The following is a 22,169-nucleotide window of genomic DNA, read 5'->3' as shown; positions in this document are numbered from 1 at the left end:
GACAATGAACGCCATCTTTTGTTTAAACTACGAGAAAAACATCGTATACACTGATTGGTCAAGAGAGACAGTTTTGATGAAAAAACAGGCCCATTGGTTACTTTCGTTCAAACCGCCAATTTTCGCCACTAGATGTCACGCCTTTCACACTTTTGTTGCGCTCCTTTGTCACAGTTTAGTTGAGAACTTGGAACGCGAACAAATCTTCAGATGATAGGTGTAGAATAACAATACAGCTGATATTGATACACAATTACTAATTTAATGGTTTAACATATGACACTGAAAATGCCACAATAGGTCTACTGCCCCCCTTCAGGGGTTGTTTTGAATATACCGCCCTTAAATTAATGTTGGAAAATCTAAGAACAACGAGTGTTATCTGACATTACATAATGTAACTATACCACATTAGATTACCAAAGAGAATAAATGACTTGAGAAAGAAATTCTTATGTAATAGGGTCATTCATTTTTTGGGGTTCTCAGTAAGGTCCTTGTCTGTAGCAATGGGGACTTGTCACTGTGTGTCTCCAGTTTCACTTGTCTTTGTCAGCAGCAATGTCCTCTGTTTGCCCGTCTCAGGCGCCATATTAGAGTTCTGCCAATGGCCCATCCTTAAGTGCCTTTAGTGACCATACAAACCATTGGAGTTGAAAGGTGCATGCCATTAAATGCAGGACGCTGAAACTCCATTTGACTGACAATCTTGAGGGTTACTGGCTACTTTTAGCTTATATTAGCTTGTGCCATACTATACTATTTTATTCTCAAAATGATACCATGTCATCATGATTATCACTAATAGGGTAATAACATCAGTCCTATCATGACTATGTTTTGAAAGTGGACCTCCCACACAAGTGAGGTGTCCTGTGAAGTCAGGTTTCCCTGGTTGTTGTTGTGCCTGGCTTAAAGGGGAATAGCCAGACAGGTTGGACGAGGTGCTGTCTCCCCGAACACCCCACGCCTCCAACCCAGCCTGTCTTTGTGTGGATGTTCTTTTCCCCAGAGCCCCCCTCTACAATGGCCCCCATTTTGCCTTACACAGGAGACTCTGTCTCGGCCGGAGAAGGGCCTGTGTCCAATTGGGACACAGTGATATCAGTAATAGAAAGATGCTACTCCAGCTGGCATGGATGGAGAGAAGGGAGGGGTGGATGGAGGGCTAAAGAGATGAGAATCAAATCCCTGCTCTCTCCCAGTGAAAGGGCTATTAGAGCAGTTGATGACAGATGCCAGTTCCCTCCCAGACAGACCAAAGAGCTGCTGGTCTTTTCTCATGACTTCACCACACAGGGCACTATACTAGGCTAAGATAGAGCTAACTAAAGTTATTCTAGAAACCATTGATACTGAATTTAATTGTGATAAAGTTGGCCAATGCTTCTCATGTTAGAATATATTGATAATATTTTTCTACCTTGGTGCAAGGCCCCTGGATTCAGGGCTATGTTTACCACGTAGTAATGTTGGCTTTATAAAGGTTAGGCCTAATTGTGATGCAATTGTACATATGATAATAATCCATCTTGCCTTCTGGCATCAAACACTGTTCACAAGGTGGTGGATTTGCAGTGGAAGAATGTTCTATTAATGTATTTAAAAGCGGAGGTAGACTGATTGAATAGCTAGAGACCTCCGAGCTAAAAGTCTCTATCACTCAGTGATAACATCTTGGTAACTAATAGCGAGTACTTTGAGCAATGAAAGCGGCCGGAGAGCCGTACAGCTTGACATGATAGTGCTTTATATAGCCCCTTCAACACGACTGCCCATCGTTTTACTGTCACCAAGAGCCCCAGCCATTGTGAGTGTGATGTGGGGCTAATTAACCTATATGGCAGGCACACAGAGCATGGCTGACTGTACAGTAATGTACTACACACTCTGACTGACTATGGGAGCCAGTCTCCTCTCTTGAAAGGAATGTGTGTGTTTTTGGGTTGTTCCTTGTTTCATAGTATGTGAATGAAAGCCCCCAGCTGGCCGGGGTGTGTGTGGATATGCTAATTTGGACCACAGAAGGGGCTGACATTCCCTTGGAGGTCATCCTCACTCTTTCAATTTTTTTCACAATTTCATCAAAAAAACCTGATTACATATTTTCTGGGTGCCTCAAAAACAGGTGGGAAACATAAAGGGGAGGGCCAGGCAGGTACACATTGGGGAGGTCTCAGTGTATGATTCCCCAGCTGCGGGCTAATTTTTCTTGGCCGGGGTGGTCACATGGCAGGCAGCAGCCTCCGTATGTTAATTACAGTTTTCCTCAATTGTTTACAAGCATTTTTTTGGAACAATTGTCAATTTTCAAAACAGAGTTCACAAGACACAGAACTCTGGGGCCTTGTGCAAAACAGTAAAGGCGTTTTCAAAATGTAGTTTCCTTCTCAAAACATAAATACAAGTAGATTCATCAAAAGAACACTACTGCCTGCAAAAAGATTAACGAAATGTTTATTGACTCAAATAGGGAGCAGGCAAAAGACAAAGGCAGGCAGAGGTCCGTAATCCAGGGCAGAGTCAATAAGGCACAAAACAGCAGGCAGACTCAGGACAGGCAGAGGTTCACAAACGGGTCAGAGTCGGGCAGATACAGAATGACAGGCAGGTTCGGGGTCAGGGCAGGCAGAATGGTCAGAACCGGGGAAACAGAACTTGAGCAAGCAAGAAGACAGACTGACAAGACAAACTGAGAACACAGCTATAAATACACTGGGGATAATGAGGAAGATGGGCGACACCTGGAGGGAGGTGGAGACAAGCTCAAAGACCGGTGAAACAGATCAGAGTGTGACAATTTCATGACACATTTCATGTTACTCTACAAATTTTGCCATGGAGCAGAGAATTTTTTTTCAGTTTTACAGCTGATTTCCTGCAATTCTACACATTTTGCTATGACTAATGCCATGTTAATGATATCTGAGTGTATGATATCTGAGTGTATCTGATATTGACTCAGAAATATAACACTCTTACTAGAACTTGTGAATTCAAAATAGACTTTAATACAAAGTAACAAAGACGAGCCCTTCCATGGAAAGACTTTATTACAAACGTAACGGAGCCAAGCCCCTCCACGGAGAAGACTAAATTCTCATTTTACAGAGTCCTGCCTTTATAGGATTCTGTCTTTGCATAACGTATAGAGTCCCCTCCCTCTATATGAAAATAGCTTCCCTGGACCTTTCTCCATCATCTTTCCATCTCAGTTCTTGCTACTTAACGCCCACATCTGACAGCTGTATAGGTTAAAATGGTAGCAGGGCCCTGGTCCTATATGTTCCATTCCTTATATAGCCATTCTGTCTCAGCTTCTTCAAAGTGGACAGCCTAGATGCTGCTAATAATGGAAATATAATCATAGTCATGAGTTTAGCTCTCACAGGGCCCACTGGATGTCAGGGCCCTGCATGCCTGAGTGACTGTCAGCGACTGACATAACAAGAGAAAAATTGCACCTTTTGCATTCTACTATAACAGTAAGTTTAGACCCTGACTGAGTTCCTGGGACCCTAAGCGACCCTATGACTCTGTGTGCATCCATTACATGGAACCCAAACCGGCTGTGCTCGTACGCCATCGTGCATACATTTATTTTGTCCCCCCACACCAAACGCGATCACGACACGCAGGTTAAAATATCAAAACTAACTACAATTACATTAATTTGGGGACAGGTCGAAAAAGCATTATTAAACCTTTATGGCAATTTAGCTAGCTAGCTTGCACTTGCTAGCTAAGTTGTCCTATTTAGCTAGCTTGCTGTGCTAGCTCCGCCAATTAATCCACCCACAAAACGGTCAACCGAATCGTTTCTAGTCAACTCTCTTCCTTCCAGGCTTTTTCTTCTCTTGACTTTATATTGCAATTGGCAACCTTCATAAATTAGGTGCATTACCGCCACTGATCTCATTCGTCTTTCAGTCACCCACGTGAGTATAACCAATGAGGAGATGGCACGTGGGTACCTGCTTCTATAAACCGATGAGGAGATGGGAGAGGCAGGACTTGCAGTGCGATCTGCGTCAAAAATAGAACGCATTTCTATTTTAGCCCGTGGCAACGCAGACACTCGAGCAGTGTGGCTGCAATAATTGAATAACACAGATTTCAAAATTTATTTTGCAACGCGGTGTGGTCAGCCTGTTAGTATGGTGGCTCTTGCTGCCACAAACTGTCATTTACCTTACACAACTTGCCGACTGGCTTGTTCTATGTGTGTGTTCTGAATTGCTTAAACGTCTGGTTCTCTGCTAATTACCATGCAGGTTTTTTTCTTTCTTGTTCTTTCCCCTGCAGAGTGTAAGTGTATCATGGTGGGCTTTTCACTATGTTGAGACATTAGCTTTGGAGTTCCTTAACGGGGTTACTCCATCATATGGTGCTGTTTTTACTGCTTGGATATTAAACAGCTAGGTAATATTGCAGTTGGCATAAAATAAATTACATAAAAATCAAATCCATTAACTGGTTGCTGTTTTTTTGTATGCCTGCTTTTACCACACGGGTCTTCCCTGTTTTTTGGTACTGGATAGTTTATCCTTCACCAGGTTCCTATACCTCCAAGCGGGTCATGACATAAGCTTTCCCAGGGCGTCGGACCCATGCTCCTTGGCCTTGTTGGCTTGGCTGAGCTTATGGCTTCCCTTTGTGACAGGTTTGATGGTGGGATCCACATACCTCGTGTATGCACTGCCTGGGTTTGAGCCACGCAGGGAGGGAGGTGGAGTGCGCTACTGGATGCCTGTTTTGTGTGGTGTTCTCAGAACTCCTGCCCCTAGTGCGATTGGAGACCATGCGCGAGTGGGTGGCCAGGCTCGGGCTCGGGCTCAGGCTGGAGACGAGCTCCTTCCATTAGGAGTGGTGCGCCAGCGAGCTGTTGGTCCCTGTACTGCGCCCAGTACCCCTCCCAGGAAGTGTGGCGGGAGCCAACGCAGGTAGAGCATAGCTGATGCCAGTCCTGGATGGTGGCAAGAGGCAAACTGCTGGGACCACTTTGGACGGAGGGTGCATGCCCTGCGTCAGAAGGTTGATAGCTTCGAAGCTATCAGCTGTTCCCTGTTGGCCAGTGATAGGATTATTCTGGGGGACAATGCTGGCACTGTTCTCCACTGTGAGCGGGGCTACCAGGCTGACAGGCCATCAGAAGCCGACAGCTGGGCTTAATCGCCCCCAGTGGCTTGAGAGGCTATGAGGAGCCTACTCAGTCGGGTAGCCACTCCACTGGACATCAAACTGGTGGACAGTGATGATTCTCCACCTGTCCCCATCTCTGCTGAGTTCTGCGAGGCCTTGCAGGAGAGGTTCGTAGGGACAGAGACAGAGACCCTGAGACGGTTCATTCCACCTCCTCAGGCAGACAGACCGTTGCCACCCGCCTGCACCCGAACGACAGCGGGGTCCCTTTCCTGCCCCATCACCTCGGGCTGAGGGACAACAGCGGGGAGGGGCACAGCGTGCGGTGGAGCCCTTTTCTGAGGCGGGCCCCGGCAGGACTCCTGACACACCCTTCCCTGGCCTTGGCTGCTTCTACCGGTCTCAAAGGGCAAAGTGGGAGGAGGGTGGAGAGTCCCCGTGGGTGTTGTCCACAATGCTCAAGGGGTACCAACTCCAATTCCAGTGTTGGCCCCCGTCCTTCAGGGGCCTTATATTGTCACCATGGTTGTGGCCCCCCTGAAGAACTCCTCACTCTTGGACAAGGGTGCCATCCGCAGTATTGAGACATTAGAATGGCTAGGTGGGTTCTACTCCACTTATTTTGTGGTCCCAAAAAGAGACAGAGGGTTTCGACCGATTGTGGACCTCTGCAACCTCAATGGGTACTTGAAGGTACTGAGGTTCCACATGCTGTCCCAAGCCAGTGTGTTGCAGGCCGTGTACAGGGACCAGTGTTTTGTGACGCTGGACCTAAGGGTGCGTACTTCCATGTTCCTGTTCACCCAGCTCAATGGACCCAGCTCATTGGCAGTACCTCTGATTCGCATTCGAAGGAACAGCTTACGAATTCATGGTTCTTGTCTTCGGTCTCTCCTTGGCATCCAGCACATTCACAAAGTGCAAGAACACTGTGCGTCCTGGCACTACTCACGTCCCGAGGATTGTTGATCCTCAATTACCTGGACGATTGGCCAATTTGTGCCACGACCAGGACCCAGGTCCTGTCAGACAGAGACATGCTCCTGACCCACATCGGCATGGAACTGGACTCAATCCTCATGAGAGCACGCTTGCCCACCAGACGGGTTCAGGCGATCTTATCTTGCCCCGACCACTGTCGGCAGGGGCGGATGGTAACCTCCCTGACATGCCAATGCCTGTTGGGATTGCTGACGGTGGCCTCGTTGCTAATTCCCCTGGGCCTGCTTTATCTCCAGCCTTTTCAACAGTGGTTCAACTCCCACCGGCTGCACCCGAAGCGTCACCGCCAGCTGCGGATGACCGCACAGTGCCTCGGGGCATTGTTGAAGTGGCGCTGTCGCTCCTCTCTCTCAGGCGGGGCGGAGATGCTGAGAGTTGGTCAGCACAGACTCCTCCCAGAACGGTTGGGGTGGTGTGACCAAGGACAGGTTGGCCAGCAGCTGTTGGCTACCCCCTTGGAGTGACAGGCTCATCAATACACTAGAGCTCTGAGCTGTACTGCGGGCCCTTCTGTCTTTCCTTCCACATCTGAAGGGAAAACATGTACTTGTGAGAAAGGACAACACCACAGTGGTGGCTTACATCAACCATCAGGGTGAACTGAGGTCCCACCGCCTCCATCTTATGACACAGGAGCTCCTTCTCTGGGCTCAGGGATGTCTAGCGTCTCTACGCGCAGCGCATGTACATGGCATCCTGAATGTAGCAGCGGATATGCTCTCGAGGGCCCGCCACCTTGGGACTGGAGCCTACATCCCCAGTTGGTGCAGCACCTGTGGGACAAGTTCGGAAGAATGCACACTGCCCCCCTGTGGTACTCTATGTCGGAGCCACCAGGGCCTCTGGGATTGGATGCGCTGGCTCATGATTGGCCAGGGCTGGAGCTTCATGCATTCCCACCTTGTCCCATGATCCAGGCTGTGCTGGACAGGACCAAGATGGCGGAGCATCGTCTACAGCTGGTGCCCCCATACTGGCCCAGACCACCCTGGTTCAGCCTTCTGTCCCTGTTGTCTCAGGTCGGGGGGATTCTGTGGCATCCGAGACCACACTGCCTCAGTCTGTGGGCTTGGCCCCTGAATGGCACCAATGGTCCATGTTAGGACTACAGGAGGGTGTAATGTACACCATGCAGAGCACAAGGGCACCGGATACAACCGCGGCATGCCAGTTGCATTGGCGATTGGTGCACTGGTATTGAGGTTGTGCCCAAGTCATGCGGGGTGCAGTATGTCCTTCAATACTTGCAGTCTCGCTTGGATGAGGGCTTGGCAGCCTCTACACTGAGGGTATTTGGCCGCTATATCTGCCCTGCCATGTAATATATAATATAATATATATAATAATATATAATAATAATATAATATAATATAATAATATATGCCATTTAGCAGACGCTTTTATCCAAAGCGACTTACAGTCATGTGTGCATACATTCTACGTATGGGTGGTCCCGGGAATCGAACCCACTACCCTGGCGTTACAAGCGCCATGCTCTACCAACTGAGCTACAGAAGGACCACATGTGGGGTGGGTGAACAGGCAAGTGGGGTGCCATCCCTTGGTCTCTAGGTTTATGAAGGGGGTTCGTTGCCTGCGTCCAGCTTGGACCCACTGAATGGTGAGCTGGGATCTGGATGTGATCTTGGCAGCTTTGGCAAAGCCGCCTTTCGAAACATTGGAGTCTGCCTCCCTGAAAAACCTCTCTATGAAGGTGTCTTTCTTGATAGCGATTACTTCCATGAAGAGGGTGGGTGAGATCCATGCTCTTTCAGTAAGTTCTGAGTGCTACTGTATGGAACCTGGTGGGAGGAGTATATCTCTCTGCCCCAATCCTTCATTCCTCCTGAAGGTTCTGTCAGACAGGCATGTGAACATCCCTTTTATCCTGTCTGCTTACGACCCCGGCAGTGGTGGGGGAAGTCAGGGCCTCACCCCGGCATGCTGTGCCCTGTGCGGGAACTGGCTGCCTATGTGGTGCGGATACGGTCAGTAAGAACAACAGACCAGCTCTTTGTCTGCTATGGTGAGAGTGTCCTGGGGGCTGGGTTATCAAAGCAGAGGCTCTCTCATTGGATCTTGAACACGATTACTGACAGCATACCACCTGGCTGGCAGGCCAGTGCTGATGTCTGTGGTGGCACATTCAACACTAGGTGTGGCTATGTCCTGGGCTCTACTGAGAGGAGTGCCCCTCGCTGATATCTGTGCTGTGGCCAGCTGGGCTTCCTCTTGCACATTTGCTAGGTACTATTGGTTAAATGTGGCACCTCCCTCTGTGGTTGGTTCAGTGGTCCTGGGCGTCGTCTTCCCTTCCAGGGACAGTGCCAGGACCCCCTCTTCCACATTGACGGCTCCTGCGTCTCGGTCCCACAATGGGACTTCGCCGCTGACTGGCCAGGTCACTCTAGCACCAACTAAATCTGGTACGGGTATAATAATATATTGGAGTGATCCAATATAGTGAAACATAACGAAGGCTATGTATGTAACTGTGGTTATGTGAGCTATATGGATCACTCCAATCCTCTACGGTGCTAGAGGCACCTCAAATGATATAGAGAACGTCTGTCGCGGCCATGGGGTCTATATATATTGGCGGACCCCAGCCATGACACAGGTGTACAAGGGAGTAAATCTGTAAACCCTCACCTCTACCATGGAGTGATAACAATATATTGGAGTGATACATATAGCTCACATAACCGTGGGTAAAATATGTAACCTTCGTTATATTCATCCAATGTGATGCCACAGTAACAATAGTGTACTCCTAGCCTGCCTGAGAACCCCTATATTCATTTTGTGGCATGCACAATGAGTGGCGTGTTTTCCATCAGTGAGGAGGGGGTGTGATCGCTAGCTAGTAGTTTAGCCCATGGCCAACACTTGGCTAATGGCTAGTGGAGTTCGCTAGCTTACAGACATTTGCAGACGCGATGGCCTAAAGACCTGACCCAGCAGCAATGATGCAGCGGTTCTCAGGCAGAAATTTGGAGAGCAGACATGTAAAAAAGGAAGCGACAGAGCCCCGGGCCAAGATGAGAGTAAACCTCAGATTTACGTTCACACATGGGAAAGAACTTGAAGGGATTCATAACCGACCGAGAATTAGATTTTTTTCCTGCTGAAAAGGTAAGACATAGCAAGCTTGCTATGTATCTTTCTAGATATAAAGTGAAATGTTGCTATTTGGTTGTAAATATGTATGTGAGTATTATTTTGGATCACTTGTTTTGATTGTTTTCAAGATACACGTCCAATAGTTTGTATTAGCCAGCTAACATTAGTTAGTAGCTTTTTAGCAGACTAAGACATTGGTTTGTTTCATTTTCATATAAAATGTTTCTTCACTAGTTAGTCATAACTAGCTATCTTATGTGACAATGCTACCTGACCTTGTTACATTTCTGATGTTTGTGGTCTGAAAACCACGTTGATATTGGCTAGCTAGCTACTTGAGTTCATACAAGCGTACCGGCACGGAATAGCCACAAAGCCCAGTTCAGATACATATGAGAAACCATGCAACTGTTTGTTTGATCTTAACAGTCTAGTTTTAGAACGTCTCATGTCATTGGCTGGAGTATTCGAGATTCAACATATCAACTTTAGTCAAAGTCTTGCGACGAGACAGGTCCATTTAGCCATTTAAAGAGCAGTGCGCTAACGTTCTGTGTTCAGCAAAGCAACTAACGTAAACTCACTCACTTTTGTACATCGCCTTGGTCCGTACAATTGACCTTATTTTAGCACCCAAAAAACGTAATACTTCCAGATCAACTGTAATGTCAATACCATTGTAAAGCACAATTTCTCCCCTTTCCAACAGAATTCATGCCGAGACCTCCACGCTGCCCGTTTCTGCATGAATGAAGAAGACAATGAGTTCCTTCGGGTCTTTTTAAAAATGGCGGGTGGGGAAGCGAAACTAATGCGTGGGAAGGAGAGGAGATGTGTGGGGAAAACGCCTTTTTTCCACTCGATCTGTCCAACTTATCACCTTATCACCTCTAAAATGTAAATAAAACACTATAAAGATTTTATATAATGTGTCATTACATACCTATTTGAAGGTTTGTGTCGAATATGAATCGGGTTTTAGGGCGGTGCTAAAGTGATCTTCAGAAGTAAACAATGGCTTTGAGAGTGACGATCGCTTACAGTGATGATGCAAAAAATGACTAGGTATCCCCCCTTACCCCGTCACTGTCCATTTCTTGTTTTTAAACGATGAGTGCTACACCTGGTGCTACACCTGGTGGAGAGAGATTGTAAGACAGAAATAGTTGCTTTATGTGTGCTGTACGTTACGGCATGACATGTCACGATGTAACGGAGGGTCCGTTTTTTTCAATTTTTCTCCATTACTATAGAGCCATTACCATGTCGATCAACGCTTGAATAGAAACGTAGTTCACACCCCAGATGTTGAAGTTAACACAGTCACTACAGTCCCATTAGTTTTCTTTGCAGCCTCGTTTGAATGTCGCGGTTGCACACATTTGTACGGAATGGGGTGAGTTTACGTTAACTAGCTAGCCAAAGAGTGCTAGCTAGCTATTTTGCTGTACACAGTTAGCCTGGCTTGCTGACATTTCTGACAAGTCTAAAACTGTACCCTATTTCTGGTATATGTATTTCATGACACTCGTTTTCCACAACAAGTGGCAACTTTGTTTTAAAATTTCATCATGAAATTAAGCAACACCGTTACCATGGAAACATTCAACTGCACATGTCATGTTCTTGATCTGAATGCCCTGTCTTTAGTCAGCTGTTGTACAACACAACATTCTAAAACTAGCTAGTTTTATCTCTAATCTAGGTCAGTAAATTTTCAACTCCTGTGCTCGGGGGCTTGATTGGTGACACACCCCAGCCCCAGCTAGCACATTTTGAAGGTGGGCCTACAACCAAACATATACATCTTATAAATAAGGGAAGTTTGTGTGTTTAACAATAATCTTGTGTGAGAAACAATCTGTCCATTTTTTAAATCTCACATATAGTCATCATTATCAGTGAATTTACTGATGACGTTTGTATTTAAAGTTTTGCAAAAGGTGGTTTAAGATATGCAAGAGGTACTGAGGGAAGACAATCATCAGATGTTCTGCTAATGTATTTGACCATTGCTATAGATACTTTTCAACACAGATCCAAAAATTGCTTGGAAAAAACTGTAATGGGTTTTATTCACAGGGACCATGGCGTGGGTGTCAAGGGAGAGGCCGGGGCAGTGGTGACACACTCACCCTAGGGGCTCAGACTGCTGCTAATAGACCTATTTGAATTCAAGCCTTTCCAGCCACAGGGGGTACAGCTAGGAACATGCTGGAATCTGAAGAAAATGACACTTTTCAAATGTTATTCTGGTCGAGTTTCTTTACTTAACCAAATAGCCAAATATTAAGAACACATTCAATCTTTTTTTCTTGTAATATTCTGCCATGTTTGGTTCCCAGCACCATCAAACTTCTATATGCATAAGGGGAATGAGTAGAATGGACCAAAAGCAGACTTTGCTATGTTTCATAGGTGTCAATTGAAACAGGCACCAGCTGCCCAGGGGCCCCTCACTGAATGAATTGTGATGCACAAGTGTTAAAAACAGCTGTATATGGCCTATATATTTCATAATTAACAGCATTTTGAAACGCACCCCCAAACTGCTAAAGTTGCCCCTGGAATAGACATTGCAAGTTCAAACAAACATTTATCATTCTAGTTAACCAAAGTATATTTGTAACCCTTACGATTACTCTTGATACATTAACCTGAATAAGTCCTTTAGGTCCAAGCTTTTCAGAGTGGCATGTGTATGACATATCTGAAATTAAAGTGACCCTTGACTCATTAGTCTCAGTTACAAAAGAGCTTATCTTCTCCCATGTCGTGCACGTGCACCCTTACCATGCTGCAACACAAATCCATGTTACAACATTGCTTGAACTTTGAAGGAGCATGACGGCTATTACTAACATTTTGTGATGATAGCCATTTTGAATATGTGTGTGCTACCTATCATGCACAGAACCTCACTGACTATGTCTTGCAGTTACCATCATAGAGGGCTGTTTTCATGTGATACCGTATGTTTCCATTATTACTATCCACCAGTAATCCAACATATGGCAACTTCACCCATACATGTGACACTGACATCCCAAAACCCCCCAAAGCCTCTCATCAACACAACCAAACCCCATTACATAACTCCATGAGCTGATTCTTCTCCAGACCCTGTGATCCCAGTGTCACTCGCTCACTGAGCTCACCACAACCCAAGCCAGCTACGCTAATCCTACATCTGTCACTCATCTGTCACTCACCGTACCTTCTCCGCCGTGCAATCTGGTTTCTGAGCCGGTCATGGGTGCACCTCAGCCACGCTCAAGGTACTAAACGATATCATAACCGCCATCGATAAAAGACAGTACTGTGCAGCCGTCTTCATTGACCTTGCCAAGGCTTTCGACTCGGTCAATCACCATATTCTTATCGGCAGACTCAGTAGCCTCGGTTTTTCGGATGACTGCCTTGCCTGGTTCACCAATTACTTTGCAGACAGAGTTCAGTGTGTCAAATTGGAGGGCATGCTGTCCGGTCCTCTGGCAGTCTCTATGGGGGTGCCACAGGGTTCAATCCTTGGGCCGACTCTTTTCTCTGTATATATCAATGATGTTGCTCTTGCTGCGGGCGATTCCCTGATCCACCTCTACGCAGACGACACCATTCTATATACTTCCGGCCCGTCCTTGGACACTGTGCTATCTGACCTCCAAACGAGCTTCAATGCCATACAACACTCCTTCCGTGGCCTCCAACTGCTCTTAAACGCTAGTAAAACCAAATGCATGCTTTTCAACCGTTCGCTGTCTGCACCCGCACGCCTGACCAGCATCACCACCCTGGATGGTTCCAACCTTGAATATGTGGACATCTATAAGTACCTAGGTGTCTGGCTAGACTGTAAACTCTCCTTCCAGACTCATATCAAACATCTCCAATTGAAAATCAAATCAAGAGTCAGCTTTCTATTCCGCAACAAAGCCTCCTTCACTCACGCCGCCAAACTTACCCTAGTAAAACTGACTATCCTACCGATCCTCGACTTCGGCGATGTCATCTACAAAATTGCTTCCAACACTCTACTCAGCAAACTGGATGCAGTTCATCACAGTGCCATCCGTACATAGCTTGACATAGCTTGCCTAACTAGGAGCGAACGTCTCAACTCGGCTGTCACGTTAACCCCACTGCCATAAGCGGAGGCTCCTCAGAGGAGGAATGGGAGGACCATCCTACTTAGTGAATTTTAGAAAAATACCAAATTTATAAACCAGATAAAACTATACTAAATATATTCACATGTTACCAAATACCTAATTAAAACTGTTTTGTGATGGTCTATAGTAGTCTCAACAGCACCCTCTAGGGTATCACCGTGGTGTAACCGGAGGACAGCTATTTTCCATTCTCTGGCTACATTGATTTCATAAGAGAACCTCACCCACTTTTCATAGACCTATATAGTAATTACGTCGACTTTTGGAGGACGTCCTCCAACCAATCAAAGCTTTTGCAGTATGAGCTGACATGTTGTCCATCCGATCAAAGAATCAGAGAATGAACCTAGTACTACGCATGTGTGATTTAGAAACTTGGTGAGTTGATGACATTGTTGGATAGATTGAGATAGTAAACTGGATAGTTGAGGATTTTAGGATATTATTCTATTCAAATTTGTTTGTTCAAACTACAGGAGATGGAGGAGGTAGATTTATATATATTTTTCTTGGTTTTAGAGCTTGATTTAAAATGAGATCAATTTATTTAAATTTGTCTTGCTAATTTTAGTATCTAGCAGACTGTAGCTTTCTCTGTCAGAATAGCTAGCTAACACTAACGACAATATAGTGGAATTTTGTTGAGGAACTCCTCACATAGTCTACATCAGATTCAAGCTTCTGGGAAAAAGATGCATTAATCATGTACTGGAAGAAGGTCTGCGTATTCAAACTGCGCAACACAATGGCAAGGTAAGAAGAAACAGGGATGTCTCAAGCAGCTCATCAACACTACTGCATTTTCGGGCATGTAAGAGTTGGCTTTTACGGGAGGGAAAGTTAAGCTAACACTTGGCTACTACAAGGAGCTTGCAGAGGTAATTATACTTTACCATGCTTTACTTGCTGAGCATATGGAAGTTTCTACTGTCTTCTCTGGGATGTCGAAATCAATTCAGAATGATTTGATGGCTTCCGTTGCATCATCCATTAAAAGAGAGGTTGAATCAGTGATTCTTTTTCACATCGCAAATGGAAGATACAACAAACATCAGCTGTCGCTCGCAGTTGTCAGTCATCATCGGTTATGTGGATGATCAGGGCTTTATTCAGGAACGTATCTCAGGAAGTCTATTTGACCTTGTGAATTTTTAGATGTCTGAGTTTAATTTTATGGAGGAATTTGTTGCCCAAATGGCAGATGGCTCTGTTGTAATAGCATGTGTCTGCTATGTTTATTTTAAGGTGATTTTAATCCTTGCTTGAACTAACTCATTCTTAGTTATTTTGTCTAACTGTATTGTTGTTTTTTCCTTCCCGGGAAAATTCTGTCCTGCCCTTAGTTGAAGAGTCGAGCTCTTCTCCTGCACCATTCATCGCTGATGAGCCTGTCCTGCACTGAAGCCTCTGAACACCTCAACTCATGCCTCAATACCTCATTCAATCACTGCTGTGATCCCTTTCCAACCCTGTGCAGTAGCCCTCTCATTTCCATTCGCCATAGTATTTTTACAATTCATGTTATAGGTTCATCTTTTACTGCAGTGGGCTAAATCAGGGTGACAGTGTTTCTTGGTAGTCTTAAACAAATCTACTTTGAAACACAAGTATACACTTCACACATGGACATTTGACATGATTTTCAGAGTTACATTTTTTTAAATGTTGATTTAATTATGAAATTACAAATATTAATAACATTCCACTCATGAGGCTGCAGGAAAGGGTTCTACAATCATTTGTCTTCGATGATTTTTGAAACAACCTTTGTCGTGTCCGTTTGGTCCGCGCCTATACTGTGGGTCTTCCATCCTCCTAAATGTTTCACGTCACCAGCCTCCACTCTTTAAATATATATATTTTTTCACCTTTTATTTAACCAGGTAGGCCAGTTGAGGTCAAGTTCTAATTTACAACTGCGACCTGGCCAAGATAAAGCAAAGCAGTGCGACAAAAACAACAGAGTTACACATGGGATAAACAATCGTACAGTCAGTAACACAATAGAAAAATCTGTATACAGTGTGTGTAAATAAGTGTGAGCAAATAAGGAAGTAAGGCAATAAATAGGCCAATAGTGCCGAAGTAATTACAATTTAGCAATTTACACAGGAGTGATAGATGTGCAAGTAGAAATACTGGTGTGCAGAAGAGCAGAAAAACAAAAACAAATATGGGGATGAGGTAGGTAGTTGGTTGGTTGGATGGGCTATTTACAGATGGGCTGTGTACAGCTGCAGTGATCGGTAAGCTGCTCTCACAGCTGACGCTTAAACTTAGTGAGGGAGATATAAGTCACCAGCTTCAGTTATTTTTGCAGTTTGTTCCAGTCATTGGCAGCAGAGAAGTGGAAGAAAAGGCAGCCAAAGGAGGTGTTGGCTTTGGGGATGACCAGTGAAATATTGGGGATGGAAATGTCAGAGTTTTTGATGGCCTTCCTAAGGCAGGATTCAGACACGGCTAGCACATCAGGATTGGCGGAGTGTGTTAAAGCAGTGAATAAAGCAAATTTAGGGAGGAGGCTTCTGATGTTAACATGCAAGAACCCAAGGCTTTTACGGTTGCAGTCCAGTGCCTGGGGGGACACAGGGCCTGGGTTAATCTCTACATCACCAGAGGAACAGAGGAGGAGTAGGATGAGGGTACGGCTGGAGGCTATAAGAACTGATCGTCTCGTGCGTTGGGAACAGAGAATAAAAGGAGCAGATATCTGGGCGTGGTAGGATAGATTCAGGGCATAGTGTACAGACAAGGGTATGGTAGGGTGCGAGTACAGTGGGGGTAAACCTAGGCATTGAGTGATGATGAGAGAGGTTGCATCTCTGGGTGCGGTCTCCGCATGTGTGGGGAGTGGGACAAAGTAGCTATCTGAGGCATGTTGAGCAAGACTAGGGGCTCTGCAGTAAAATAAAACAATGAGAGCTGCCCTAAACAACAGTATACAAGGCATATTGACATTAGAGAAAGGCATAAGCAATCACAGGTGTTGATTGGGAGAGCTAAGACAACAACGGGTAAGACGACAACGGGTAAACAGCTAGGACAACAACGGGTATATGGCAATGAATGGGTAGAGAGGGTCAGTTAGCTACACACAGGGCCTGAGTTTGAGGCTGGGGTAGACAGATAAACAAAATGAAGTACCGTGTTAATGGACAGTACAGCAGGCATCGGCTGTGTAGCCGAGTGACCATAGGGTCCAATGAGCAGCACTAGATGAAACGGGGATCCGTTCGGTAGTCGATTACATTGAGCGAGTGGGAGACACTGCGTTCAGGGAGCTAGCAGGCCGGAGCTAGCAGATGGATCATCACCAAACATCCACGACGCAGAGCCCCGTTGAGAACACATCGGCCAAGTTATATCAGCAGACCAGTCGTGATGGATCGGCGAGCTCCGTGTCGACAAAGGGTCCAGGCCAATTGACAAGAGAAGTGTTGTAGTTGGTGTACTTCATTTGGTAGCTGGGAAATTGGCCTAGCTCGGGGCTAACTGGTGCATGCTTCTGGACAAGGTCGTTAGCCACAATAGCTCCTCGGTAGCAACCAGCTAACTTTAGAATATCCCGTGTAATGGTCCAGAGCTTGCGGCAGAAATCTGGTGATGTAGTGGAAAAAAGCAGTCCGATATGCTAAGGGCTGGTATCGCTCTGTGCAGACTGGCAGGTATTATCCGGGCTATCCAGGCTAAAGCAGCAGGAGTCTGAGCTAAAGGTAAAGACCGCTAGCAGAGGCTAACAATGACTAAATAGCTAGTAGCTAATTAGCTGGCTAGCTTCTGATGGAGATCCAGTTATAAGGTCTAAAAGAAATAGCTGTGTCACGCCCTGACCTTAGAGATCCTTATTATACTCTATGTTTGGTTAGGTCAGGGTGTGACTCGGGTGGGAAAGTATGTTTTCTATTTCTTTGTTTTTCGCCTGACTGAACTGTTCGCTTTCATTTTCACATTTGTTATTTTGTTTGAGTGTTTTTGAATATTAAAATCATGAAAACTTTCCACGCTGCTTCTTGGTTCACTTTTCATTCAACAAACAAGAGCCGTTACAAGCTGATCCGTACCACATTGGGTGAGGCAGGTTGCAGGAATGTATAGTTATTTTGAAAATGGAAAATAGACATTGAAATTTATACAAAAGAAATACGAAAAAGACCATACTTAACGATAACAAACAGGTCTTTTTGCTGCGCCATCTTGGAAGTTATACCCTACACAGGATTATTTTACCACAAGTGGTGTAAAACTGCATGTCAAAAGTACTTTTAAGGCTGGTTTCAAAGCAACAGAACTTAGGGTTACTTGCGTAACCCTGGTTCTATGAGAACATGACTGAGATGTCATTTGCTGTAGCGGATCAGTAACTTGAAGAATCAATCACACAACACCTGTTGTGAGCCCCTAACCTCCTTATCTGTATTTGTATTTATTAGCGATACCCATTCTCTTCCTGTAGTCCAAACACATTAAGGCACTTACATTACACATAAAACAAAATATACAACATTACTTCATATAACATTATTACACCACTACATATCTACAATACAAAATGTATAATACCACCATACGACAATATTACAATGTACGTGTGTGCTAACGTTTGTGTGCGTATGCGTGTCTGTACCTGTGTATGTGTCTCTTCACAGTCTCCTCTGTTCAATAATGTGATTTTTTATCTGTTTTTAAAAATCTGATTCTACTGCTTGCATCAGTTACCCGATGTGGAATAGAGTTTTGTTTAGTCATGGCTCTATGTAGTACTGTGCGCCTTCCATAGTATGCTCTGGACTTTGTGGGGTATGCATGGGTGTCTGAGCCGTGTGCTAGTAGTTTATACAAACAGCTTGGTGCATTCAGAAGGCAGAGGAGTGCTTTATTATGGACAGACTTCCCCCCCATCTTAGCTACTGCTGTATCAGCATGTTTTGACCATGACAGTTTCCAATCCAGGGTTACTCCGAGCAGTTTAGTCACCTCAACTTGCTAAATTTCCACATTATTCATTACACGTTTTAGTTGAGGTTTAGTGTATAGTGAATGATTTATCCTAAATACAATCCTTTTAGTTTTTCAAATATTTAGGAATAACTTATTCCATGCCACTACCCTGAAACTAACAGCAGCTCTTTAACTTCTTGGTGACAGGGGACAGTATTTTCACGTCCGGATGAAATGCATGCCCAAATTCAACTGCCTGCTACTCATCCCCAGAAGATAAGATATGCATATTATTATTAGATTTGGATAGAAAACACTCTGAAGTTTCTGAAACTGTTTGAATCATGTCTGTGAGTATAACAGAACGTATTTAGCAGGCGAAACCCCGAGGACAAACCATTCAGATATTTTGTTTTGAGGTCACTCTCTTTTCAAATGGGTTTTCATTGGGAATCCAGATTTCTAAGGGACCTTGTTGCAGTTCTTATCGCTTCCACTGGATGTCAACAGTCTTTAGAAATTGTTTGAGGTTATTCCTTTGTGCAATGAAGAAGTACCGCCATCTTGAACGAGGGTCACTTGAAGTGTACTGTTAGATAGAGGCGCGTGACCAGAAAGCATGCTTCAGTTTGTTTTCTTCCTGTATTGAACACAGATCATCCCGTCTTCAATTTTATCAATTATTTATTTTTAAAAATACCTAAAGTTGTATTACAAAAGTAGTTTGAAATGTTTTGGCAAAGTTTACAGGTAACTTTTGAGATATTTTGTAGTCACATTGAGCAAGTGTTTTTCTGAATCAAACGCGCCAAATTAATGGACATTTTGGATATATATCGACAGAATTAATCGAACAAAAGGACCATTTGTGATGTTTATGGGACATATTGGAGTGCCAACAAAAGAAGCTCGTCAAAGGTAAGGCATGAATTATATATTTATTTCTGCGTTTTTGTGTCGCGCCTGCAGGGTTGAAATATGGTTTCTCTCTTTGTTTATAAAGGTGCTATCCTCAGATAATAGCATCGTTTGCTTTCGCCGAAAAAGCCTTTTTGAAATCTGACATGTTGGCTGGATTCACAACAAGTGTAGCTTTAATTTGCTATCTTGCATGTGTGATTTAATGAAAGTTTGATTTCTGGGACGCCCTGGGATATGTGGCGTCCCACATATCCCAGGGGGGTTAAGTGTTTCAGTCATTTCAGTCGCTGTAGTAGCTGATGTGTATAGTGTTGAGTCATCCGCATACATAAAGCCAGTGAGTGGCATGCCGTTAGTAAAGACTGAAAAAAGTGAGGGGCCTCGACAGCTGCCCTGGGGAATTCCTGATTCTTGAAAATAAAAGAGAGCCGCACACTCTAGGAGCATCTGAGCTCCTAGAGTGTGCGGCTCTCTTTTATTTTCAAGTTTTCTACTCCGCTAGTCAGCACCTTGTCTTAATAGGTGTGTGTTTCTTTTCTTCTAGAATTCCTGATTCTACCTGGATTATGTTGAAGAGGCTTCCATTAAAGAACACCCTCTGTGTTCTGTTAGGTAACCTTTAATCCACAATATAGCAGGGGGTGTAAAGCCATAACACACACGTTTTTCCAGGAGCAGACTATGATCGATAATGTCAAAAACCACACTGAAATCTAACAAAACAGCCCCCACAATCTTTTTTATCATATATTTCTCTCAGCCAATCCTCAATCATTTGCTTGTTGAATGTCCTTCCTTATAGGTGTGCTGAAAGTCTGTTGTCAATTTGTTTACTATAAAATAGCATTGTATACTGGTCAAGTAATTTTCTCAAAAAGTTTACTACGGGTTGGTAAACAGGCTGATTTGGCGGCTTCTTGAGCCGGTAAAGGGGGCTTTACTATTCTTAGGTAGCGGAATTACTTTTGCATCCGTCCATGCCAGGGGGCACACACTTTCTAGTAGGCTTAAATATATGGCAAATAGGAGTGGCAATATCGTCCTCTATTATCCTCAGCAATTTTCCATCCAAGTTGTCACACCCCGGTGGCTTGTCATTGTTGATGGACAACAATATTTGTTTCACCTCTTCCACACTCACTTTACAGAATTCAAAATGGCAATGCTTGTCTTTCATAATTTGGTCAGATATACTTGGATGTGTAGCATCAGCGTTTGTTGCTGGCATGTCATGCCTAAATTTGCAAATCTTGCAAGTGAAAAAGCCATTAAAGTTGTTGGCAATATCAGAGGGCTTTGTGATGAATGACCAATCTGATTCAATGACTGAGGGAGCTGAGTTTGCCTTTTTGTCCAAAATGTAATTTAAGGTACTCCAAATATTTTTAGCGTTTCTTTGCTTCATAGTATTGTCAAATGATTTCTCAATTTGCAGCATGTTTGCCAGTTGGTTGTGCTCCCAGACTTATTTGCCATACCTTTTGCCTTATCCCTCTCAACCACACAATTTTTAAATTCCTCATCAATCCAAGGGGATTGAACCGTTTTTACAGTCGTTTTCGTAATGGGTGCATGCTTATTAGTAACTGGAATAAGCAATTTCATAAATGTGTCAACATAAGAATCCCTACAAAACTGATTGTATGACTTCTTATACACTATATTAGATGAATGTCATCTGTTACTAGTAAGTTATTGACTTCATGAACCTTGTTTCAAAAGGCTACATATGTTAATGTAGCCTATTTTTATCACTTTTCTGGGATGTTTGATTGTTTTTTTTATTGCTTTACTGGGAAGCGTATCAGAAGTAGACATGCTCATGTTATTTATATTTGAGCTGAAAGTACATGGTGAGCTGCATATAGTGGACTTCCTACTAGGGCACACTGTCTCAGTGCTAACAGTAAAACTTTGGTTCATAGGCACATGATTACTGCATACAATAGCTGTAGGATCAACAGAGGCAGTTACGGGGACATAAATGAAGTTATTTACATTGTGTCTGCCAACAACCCTTGGATAATTTACATTTGCTGCAGCATTATGACAACTCAGTGACACAATGGTAGGGATTAACTGACCTGGTCTTGGGTCATTGATAAATCATTGTCTCAACGAAGCCTTGAAATGCTTGGACAGAGTCCAGGAGACAAGATGATTTGGATGGTAGGGCATCTTCTGTTTCCAGAAGGTGTCAAAGTTATATATAAAAGTGATTCCAACAGAGCTACTGCAATCTTTTAGCCAGATGTGCAATGCCAGTTGCCTGCTGAATCTTTCACCCTGCGGCCCAACCATGGTAACGGACCTGAAATAATTTGCCACTTTTTGGAATCTTTCTGTGCTAGAATCAGGTCTTTAAAATTTCCCGTTCTCTGGTCATTCTCAAGTATGCCTTTTCTTTCTTGTGCTCTTGCTAACATGGAAATGCGGTGAGACATCTCACTCATATTCTCGTAGAACTGGGCTTATGCAAGTAACCCTAAGTTCTATTTCTAATACTCGTTTCGATGTCTCACTTATGGGATATGGCCAATTCCCATATCGCAGACATGCTCTCCGAAGTCAGTGTAGTCCCAACAGCATCACACCTCAGAGGCACTGAGAACTATATGCACCAACGAAGATGCAGTGACATCCAGTCGGTAAAACCTCATAGGGAGTGGCCCAACATGCCGAATTGCAAATGTGTCGCAATAAGATGCCTTTGAACTAGAGGTCGACCGATTTATGATTTTTCAATGCCGATACCGATTATTGGAGGACCCCCAAAAAAAGCCGATACCGATTAATCGGACGATTTTTATATATATATATAAAGATATATATATATATATATATATATATATATATATATTTGTAATAATGACA

The 22,169-nt window shown here is 44.2% G+C and overlaps 1 long non-coding RNA gene across 1 annotated transcript in view; it reads left to right on the top strand.

Moving 5' to 3' along the window:
* The window catches only part of LOC127914275 (uncharacterized), an 87,715-nt gene that overhangs the window by 5,005 nt on the left and 60,541 nt on the right, over nt 1-22,169 (top strand). The gene's annotated exons all lie outside the window — the stretch shown is intronic.

Source organism: Oncorhynchus keta, chromosome 3 (genome assembly GCF_023373465.1).
Source record: "Oncorhynchus keta strain PuntledgeMale-10-30-2019 chromosome 3, Oket_V2, whole genome shotgun sequence".
In the NCBI taxonomy this organism is placed as follows: domain Eukaryota; kingdom Metazoa; phylum Chordata; class Actinopteri; order Salmoniformes; family Salmonidae; genus Oncorhynchus; species Oncorhynchus keta.
The sequence above is the reverse complement of the archived record's forward strand: the minus strand, read 5'-3'. Positions and strand labels throughout refer to the sequence as shown.